Source organism: Taudactylus pleione, unplaced genomic scaffold, assembly GCF_031769625.1.
Source record: "Taudactylus pleione unplaced genomic scaffold, aTauple2 ptg000276l, whole genome shotgun sequence".
Lineage (NCBI taxonomy): Eukaryota > Metazoa > Chordata > Amphibia > Anura > Myobatrachidae > Taudactylus > Taudactylus pleione.
This window is the reverse complement of record NW_028284678.1, coordinates 11576662-11586553: the sequence shown is the minus strand read 5'-3', so window position 1 is coordinate 11586553 and position 9892 is coordinate 11576662. Positions and strand designations below refer to the sequence as shown.

Below are 9892 nucleotides of genomic sequence, written 5' to 3'. Positions count from 1 at the left end.
ATATATTGGACACACCACAAAGGTTAATGTTGCACTCTGCCATTCTAGAACAAAGTTCATCTCAGGTAAAAGAGATGTTATCACAAATACCAGGTTCCCTCTGGACCAAAGATGGACAGGACACTGGATTGATGGCAAATGTAGCTCCTGTAATGGTTAACTTGAAGAGTGGTAGGCAGGCTCCAAAAATCCCTCAGTACCCATTAAAGCCTGAGGTGGACCTAGGGGTGTATCCCATAATTGCGAAGTTATTGCAACAAGGGATTTTAATTCGTACAGCTAGTCCAGCCAACAGTCCCATTTTTCCAGTGACGAAGACTGGGGGGAGGGGCTATAGATTAGTACAGGATCTTAGGGGGGGTTAACAAAGTAGTTGAAAGCCAATTCCCCGTAGTGCCCAATCCAGCTGTCATCCTCATGCAGATCCCAATGTCTGCTACTCATTTCACTGTCATTGATTTATGTTCTGCTTTCTTCTCTGTTCCTCTTCACCCTGACTGTCAATATCTATTTGCATTCTCCTACAGAGGGGTACAATATACATGGACATGATTGCCCCAGGGCTTCATAGACAGCCCCAGTATTTTCTCTCAGGCCTTACATGACTGTTTGCAATCTTTTCAACCAAGCAATGGGTCTGTCCTCATTCAATATGTAGATGATTTGTTGTTGTGCTCTGATTCGTTTATGTCATGTTTAAATGATACTAAACTGTTGTTGCTTCATCTTTCACAAACAGGGCACAAGGTTGCAAAGGAAAAATTACAGCCATGCCAGATAAAGGTCAAATACTTGGGACACTGTCTAACCCAGGGGCTAAGACACTTGACAACGGACAGAATTCAGGCCATACAGACCATGACACTGCCGCAAAACCAGCAGCAAATCCGTAGCATCTTGGGGATGTGTGGATACTGCAGGACGTGGATCCCAGGTTTTTCTATTTTGGCATTACCATTGCAGGACTTAGTTTCATCCTCAAAACCCGATCATGTCACACACACTGAGGAAACAGAGCAGGCTTTCCTTAACCTCAAGGACAGTCTGACAAGAGCACCTGCCTTGGGAATACCAGATTATGAAAAACCCTTTGAGTTATATTGTACGGAAGCTGATGGCTGTGAAGCAGGTGTCCTCATACAGAAACATGGTGACGTTAGCAGACCTGTAGCATACTACAGTGCACAATTGGACACTGTGGCAAGATCACTCCCGGCATGTCTAAGAAGTGAAGCTGCAACTGCTCTTCTGGTAAATAAGAGCGAGGACGTAGTATTAGGACATGATACAACTGTCTATACACCGCATGCAGTATCTGCTTTGTTAAATTCTGCCCAAACCAGACATGTCTCTTCATCAAGGTTCACAAAATGGGAACTAGCTCTAATGGCACCTGCAAATATTACCATTAAATGGTGCAATACATTAAATCCAGCAACGTACTTACCATATGTGCCTCGAGATGCACAAAGGGTGGAGGAAGGTGAGTTTTTGGTTGGAGGCGAGTTTTGCAGGTATACTGACACGCATGATTGTATGGAATATTTGAATCAGACCATTACTGCAAGACCAGACATACGTGACACACCATTAGAAGATGTAGATTTGACATTTTACATGGATGGGAGTTGTCATAGACAGACACAGGAGAATTATGCACAGGTTATGCTGTTGTAAATGACGAGGAAGTTGTAGAAGCTGAACCACTTGGTCCACCTTACTCAGCCCAGCTGGCTGAAATGGTGTCATTAAGGAGAGCGTGTGAGTTGGCAGAAGGTAAATCAGCCAACATATACACTGACTCTAGGTACGCCTTCGGGGTAGTACATGATTTTGTGGCTCTTTGGCGTCTTAGGAACTTTATGACAGCAGCAGGCACACCAGTAGCACATTCACAACACATATTAGGACTTCTGACAGCAATTCAGTTACCAAAGGCAGTAACTGTCATCAAATGCAAAGCCCACAAATGCGAAGAAGACCCAGTGTTAATGGGCAATAACGAAGCAGATGAAGTTGCCAAATGGGCAGCAGGGTTACGCATAAATATACCAACTAACAAAGTGATGGTCTTCAAGACAATAGACACCCAGAAATTAATTGAAATGCAAGATTTGTGTTCCCTACAGGAAAAGGCGGTCTGGAGATCGAAGGGATGTGGTCAGGAGTCCTCAGGACTCTGGAGAAATGGACAAGGTAGGCCTGTTGCTCCCAGGGCATACTACCCAAGCTTGGCTGAGGCAGCACATGGTCTGACTCACCTGGGAAAAGAAGGTATGTGCAAGTTGGTCAGAGCATATTGGTGTGCACCGGACTTTTCTTCTCAAGCTGGAAAGAAAGCAATGTCCTGTCTGACTTGCGTGAGGAAAAATGTCGGGAAGACAATACCTACCGAGCCAGCCCATATCCCTCCGACAGATGGTCCTTTTCAGGTAATACAAATCAACTTCATCCAATTACCACCCTGCAGGAATCTCAAGTATGTATTAGTTTGTACTGATGTATTTTCTAATTGGGTAGAGGCATTGCCACTAATACTGCTGTATTTACTGCTAAGAAGATTGTTCAGGAGTTTGTATGCGCATACGGTATCCCTAGAATCATAGAAAGTGATAGGGGTACTCATTTCACTGGTGATGTTTTCCAGAACATGTGTAAGCTTATGTGAATTAATAGTAGACGTCACACCCCCTACCAACTGCAAGCTAGTGCGAAGGTGGCGAGAGCGAGCGGTACTATTAAGAATAAACTGAGTAAGCTGAAACTGGATTAGGATGGCCCGAAGCCTTACCGCTCGTCCTCCATAGCATCGGAATCACTCCCAGATCTCCTCTTAATCTGTCCCCCTTTGAGATACTGTTTGGAAGGCAACCTCATTTGATTATAAGTCCACAGGATGATTTGAAGAGTAATAATGAGGTTACTGTGCAATATCTTATAAAAATTAGTAGACAGCTGAAACAACAGCAACAGAAACTGAAAATGTTGTTACCTGATATGCCAGAAACGAACTGTCATAATGTTGAACCTGGAGAATATGTTATGATCCGAAATTTCTTACACTCAGGTTGTTTGACAGACCGGTGGGAAGGTCCTTACCAGGTGTTGATGACATGTACCACATCTTTGAAGGTAGCAGAAAGAAATACTTGGGTCCATTCCACTCCAGCAGAACGGTCAACCACCCGAAGGAGGTACAAGGTGAAGTCGAGACAGACGACGTGGACCTGTCGATTGAGAGCTTGTTCCAGGAGAACTAAAGACTGCAGTGAAAACACCTGAGCCAGAAACGTGTACAGATTACTATTCCAGCAATGGAGTGGCGATCTGTTTCTGTTTCTCTTTCTTGTTCCAGGGTTCTTCTCTTTCTTATTTGTTTCAGGATTTCCTATTTCTGTGATGGAGGACAGATGACGGAGAGGGAGGCCGATAGTGATGTCAATAGAGTGGAGTCAGAGGAGAGAGCAATAGAATGATCAGGGCAACCTATGGTCAAACTCAGTTCAGGGATTGTTAAGAGATCTGATAGCCATGGAACTCGGAGACAGTGTGAGGGGTTATTGTCTGAGGAATATTGTATCTGTGAGTACTGTGGATTCCTAGTTGATGAGAAATGCCTCAATCGATGCCAGTCCAAGAGTAATCTGTATTTGGGCGGGCATCCTTTAGAGGATTACCATTCCTTAGTGGGTAAGGTCTTCAACCAGACTGAATGTTGGGTGTGCACTCACGTGCCTCAGGGACAACATAATGTAGGATCAGTACCATTCCCATTAAATTTCTCTGAGGTCCTTGAATTACGGTAAGGGAAGTCCATAGATGGGAAGTATAACATTACCAGGTCCCCTAGTTTAAAACTCCGCCAATACTCCAAAGATCGGTCTTTGCTATGTCTGAACATTGCTTACATAGAAAGACTGGAGAATTGGGAAGCAAACTTATTGGATCAGACAATGGCTCACCACACCAGTAGTGATGAACACCAGAGATGAGGACATAGGAACAAACCGAATGTGGTATCTATTGGAAAAGTTCCTATGGGGTATTCCCGAAATATTATTCAGGCTGAAACGTGTCTTGAGCAGATGAGGACAATAGGCATAGGTAGTTTTGTTAAGACTTTATGTGATATTGTACAGGATCGTAATATACCTTCTGTCCTCCCAGATAATGTATACTATGTCTGTGGAAGAAGGGCTTATTCTTGCTTATCTCCGAGTTTCAAGGGTTTATGTTTTATAGGTAAATTGGTCCCAGAGGTAATGACCCTTACACATGATGAAATGATTGGTATCCATAAAACCACACCACCCCCATACATACACACGCAGTATGAACATCGTGACAAAATAAATATGATCCCTGGTGAAGAACATATAGCCACACAGTTGATTAGTGAATCAACTGGCTTCCAAATCTTGGTAGCATTAGATCCCACCAGGATCACTCGGGGAACTTTAAATTTTAGATACATTGAAGACCTGGCTAAATTAATAGACAACATCACCGAGATGTATGATGACACTTTCAGGTATACGGGTAAGGTGCTCCTGGCTTATAAAAAGGAATTGGTACAACATAGGCTAGTGTTAAACTACCTGACAGCTATTACTGATGGATATTGTGCGACTTTGGCCACGCAATTTGGTGTCAAGTGTTGCACGTACATCACCAATAATACTAATGACCCCAAAGAGGCAATTGACCGGAGAATGGATGAAATCCTACAACTGAAATGGGAATTTTGGAAGGGCCATAATACCTCCTTGTACGAGACTGAGGTAAAGATAGAGGAATGGTTCTCATGGCTAAACCCTTTAAAATGGTTCTCCGGTCTAGGGCAGTGGGCCCAGGAAATGATTGCTAGTGTAGGTAAGATCCTTATTCTTATACTTGTTGTCATTTTAGTAATTGGTTTATGTGTCAGATGTGTTCTAACTGTGTTAAAATGTGGAAAATGTACCACCAAGGTAAACCGTGAAAATAGAATCCTAATGGTGGTGAGTAGTGGTGGTATAGGTACTAAGGTTGATAAAGAACTGCATTACAATCCTGAAATTGAATGTACCATCAGATAATAACATGTGAATAGGCTTGGTCATGTATAATAAAATATATTGTAAATGTTCCGTTAAACATCATAGATAATGTAGTCTCAATTCCCCCAAACTTCCTTTATAGGTTCGATGAGGTTCCACATCCTACCAATGGTCCCCTATAGATCCGCAGATGGCATATAAGGGTTGTTTTACCCTTTCCTGAAATGCATTATTGACGGTTCAATGACTGAGTTGTGTCATACCATTTAGAACATTGAATACTAATTTATTTTGCATGACTAATAAGGTTAAGAATAGAATGTGATAGTTTTATGTTTGCTATCAAAGGGTGGACTGTCAAAATCAAATAATTGGATATGATCGCTGTACAATTATTATTTGACGATATAGTCATCTATGGTCGGATGACGTGTTACTAGGACGCTACTTTGCGTCAGTGCAATCCAATGCGCACAAATGCAAATCCACAATACACATACACTGACGCACATAACGCACATATATACAATATATATATATATACGAACACACACACGTACGCACACAGACGTTCATATGTATATTACATACATAAACATAGACGCTCATATGCGTATTCACATACATACAGACACATATTTGCTATTTCAATAAACAGACGCACATATGCAAACGCATACATATATAATGGTTCCCACACATTATAGTTAATAACCAGAATTATTAAAGGTGTTGTTAGCTAATAAGTATGATGTAATATGTACTTAAATGAGATCTAAGGTTCAGAATACAGTGGACATGTCATGTTTGGTATCATACTAAATCCCTGTTTATTTGCAGACATCCGTTTCTATCGGCAAAGAAGTCGCATCATGCGTCCGCTAGTTATGGATGATAGGGAGTTATTGAATAGAATGTTATAACTTGTATGCAGTGTTGTAGCCAGTTTTAACCAGTTGTTCGGCGGTAAGCTACACAATGTGACCATTGGAGGACTGTGCCATACCCCTGATGACACCGTATGAACTGACCAATGACCAGAAGCAAGAACCAATGAGAACCTGTCAATTTGTTCCTTTGTTAACTCTGAAACCTGTAAGGTATATAAGCTGTGTCCTGACCCCAGTGTAGAGACATCTTCTTGCGACCGCAGACTTCTGGATTGATGACTGTATACTGGGACCAGTGCACATGCGTATGTATCAGCTGTTACTATTTTCATTGCTTTTTACTCTAATTGTTAAAACTTACATCATGTTATCCCTTTTACATAAATAACTTTTTGTGCTTTGGAACCACACGATTGGAGTGGAAAGCAATTCTTTCTTAAGCGACTTGCAGCGCTAAATAGCGACTTATAGGAATCAATATCATTTACTCCCATAGGTTACCAGATTTTCATTCCAATCAACTAGTTGGATACTTGGACAGAAAATCTTTACGTGTGTATGCACCTTTAGGCAAAATTGTGAGTGATCCCACTCCCTTAGCTGAGAAGCAACCCCACACATGAATGGTCTCAGGATTCTTTACTGTTGGCATGACACAGGACTGATGGTAGTGCTCACCTTTCCTTCTCCGGACAAGCATTTTTCCAGATGCCCCAAACAATCTGAAAGGGGATTCATCAGAGAAAATAACTTGAGCCCAGTCCTCAGCCGTCCAATCCCTGTACCTTTTGTAGAATATGTCTGTCCCTGATAGTTTTTCCTGGAGAGAAGGGGCTTCTTTGCTGCCCTTCTTCACACCAGGCCATCCTCCAAAAGTTTTTGCCTCACTGTGCACTCACACCTGCCTGCTGCCATTCCGGAGCAAGCTCTGAACTGGTGGAGAAGGTCCTGGCACTTGCTTGACGTTCTTGGGCGCCCTGAAGCCTTCTTCACAATATTGAACCTCTCTCCTTGAAGTTCTTGATAATCCCATAAATGGTTGATTTAGGTGCAATCTTACTAAGCAGCAATATCCTTGCCTGTGAAGCCCTTTTTGTGCAAAGCAATGATGACTGCACGTGTTTCCTTGCAGGTAACCATGGTTAATAGAGGAAGAACAATGATTTCAAGCACCACACTCCTTTTAAAGCTTCCAGTCTGTTATTCTAACTTAATCAGCATGACAGAGTGATCTCCAGCCTTGTCCTCATCAATACTCTCACCTGTGTGAATGAGAGAATCACTAACATGATGTCAGCTGATCCTTTTGTGGCAGGGCTGAAATGCAGTGGAAATGTTTTTGGGATTTTGAGTGTATGCAACCATTGGTAACATCAAATACCATTGGAAGCGAACGCAGCGCTTGTCGTTGACCATACCCTACCGCAAGCACTGCGAGTGCTTCAGTGTAAAATTCAGCCATGTGACGTGTACTATGACGCTCTGTCTTAATTATGCATGCCTCTGAAATGGCGTTAAGACGCCTGCGTTTGTACCACCATTCCCCCCGTTTTCATTGACCAACACCTGTCACCACCCACAAACGGCTAGTCCTGTCACTCATTCAGCCGGGCTGTCTATGCGCAGCGAGCGAACGCTTCCCAATCGCATGGACTAGTTTGCACACTGCGATGCATACGCATGCGCGCATTGCAAAACATCGGCAGCTACGAGCGAATGCAGCCTAGCGAGCGGGTCTGAATCGGGCTCTAAGGGCCTGATTCAGAGCCGCTCGTAAGCGGCCGCTCGTTTGCTCCGAGCGATGTTTGCCCAACTGCGCATGCGTACGGATCGTTATACACATGCGCGAACCAGTCAGTGCGGTCGAAATTCATGTGCTCGCAAAATATCGAATGCCTGATAATATGAGTGACAGGAGTAGGCATATGTTGGTGGTAACGGGGGAAGGTGCTTGAAAACGGGGAGTGGAGATCCGAACGCAGGCGTGCTTAAAGGTCAAAACGGGCGTTTTATGGGTGTACATAATTAAAACAGCAGCGTCATTGACCACGTCACTGGGTTATTTTATAGCCAGAACTGCTCGCAAAATTGTGGTAGCAAAAACCAACCACAAGAATAGCGAGCAGTTCATACCCTGGTCGATGTACTCGATTAATCTAATAAATAGCGGACATGACGTAGGATGCGAGCGGCCAGGGGGCGTATTTTTTTAAAAAACGACCGCAAGTTTTGTTCGCTCGTTCAGACCTAGAGGCGTGAACAGACCGCAAAGAGCGAACGGATGATTTGAATAGCCACCCCTATTTTCTGGACGAGCGAGCGCTAATTGCATCCGGCTCTGAATCAGGCCCTAAGTTCATTGTCATGGCAAAGAGGGACTTTGCAATTAATTGCAATTCGTCCAATCACTCTTCATGACATTCTGGAGTATATGCAAATTGAAATCATAAACACTGAAGCAGCAGACTTTGTGAAAACCAATACTTGTGTCATTCTCAAAACTTTTGGCCATGACTGTATAATGTGCCTGCATTGTGTACCTGTAGTACTAACCCTGTGTTACTCTGCAAGCTGTCTGGTTCACAAACCAAAGACCGGTTAAGTTGTCAATCATGTGGACTGACCTTCATCACACACTGTTGGCACCTATAACAGCACCTAGAGTAGGGATGCCCATCAACCATCGATGATACGAAATCATTGATTGTTTATGGCCGATGTCGAATGCTTTTACCATCAATGGCAAAAAAAAACAATGGTACTTAGCCATTGGAGTCGATGGTTATTTTTTTCTGGACGGGATGGAGTTTAGACCAGCCCCCTACCCCGGCTAAGCCATGCCCCATTTTTGATTGGCCCACCGTTCCCCCAGCAGTGGTGACCTTCAAGGGTCGCAAACCATCGATGATCCACCATAGATGTTTTTTTGTGCCATCGTTGATCACCGATGGACCCATCGATGGTAACCATCAATGGACACCCCACCGATGGCTATACCTAAACTTATATTATCTTACAATAATAACTACTTACAGTATTAAGCCAGAGACCATAACAAGTAACAAGTTAAGGTTGAACCACACTCTAAGGGGCATATGTATCAATGTTTTTTCTATTAAAATAATGTGAAAACAGGTATTTTATTACACCAGTTTCACATAAATTTACCAAAGGGCTATTGGAGGAGGTTTTGTAAAAATATCCTCCATGCTCAAATATTCACATCAGCTCCGCATGCTGACCGTATTTTCAAAATCACTGGTGGTAAATGTAGTCAGTCCAGATTTAACAAACCTCAATTATTATATATTTTCAGACCAAACACCATCCTCAGATGGCGTTAGTAGAGGCTTTGGTCTATTTCCTAGAGTTCTGCTCTGCTCTTCCTTACATCCGACAGGCAAAACAGAGCCTGGAGGTGGCACCTGTAATCAGCCTGTGTCTGATCCGTGTGCCTCGGCCAGTAAAGGCTCTCACTATTGCCAAAGCCTGATGCGGACATGGCGCCGGGACATAGCTTTCTCGCAACTCTGGGCCGGCACCTCAATTATAAGAAATCCCAGTGATAATATCTAATATCGTAATGCGATAGTCATCAGTATGATCACAAACCCCTAAGTGATTATAAACTAGAAATGTGCGGTTCTGTTTCACTCGGATATGTTCGGTTCTCAAAAACGGCATATTGGCTACCCGGCTCTCACGTGTTTTGATAGCCAATAAGAAAAATCCAAACTAATCCGAACTTGCGCTAATTTGGCTATAAGAACCGAATAATACCAAACCCACACATCTCTATTATAAACTAGGATTTTATCTCAGGAATGTCCTCAAATCTGAATATTTAGCTTTCATTGCACTTTCAGAATCACGGAAGTCTTTCTGGGTACGAGCAGGGCGATCTCATACAAGATACAGTACACTAACTGGTGCAGTACTCTGTGTATCTTACTCTGTGGGGCT

General features: G+C 43.0%; 1 pseudogene; it reads left to right on the top strand.

Moving 5' to 3' along the window:
* The first annotated feature begins 3410 nt into the window (after window positions 1–3410).
* On the top strand, window positions 3411–9422 carry LOC148513603 (uncharacterized; annotated as a pseudogene).
* The last annotated feature ends 470 nt before the right edge of the window (window positions 9423–9892 follow it).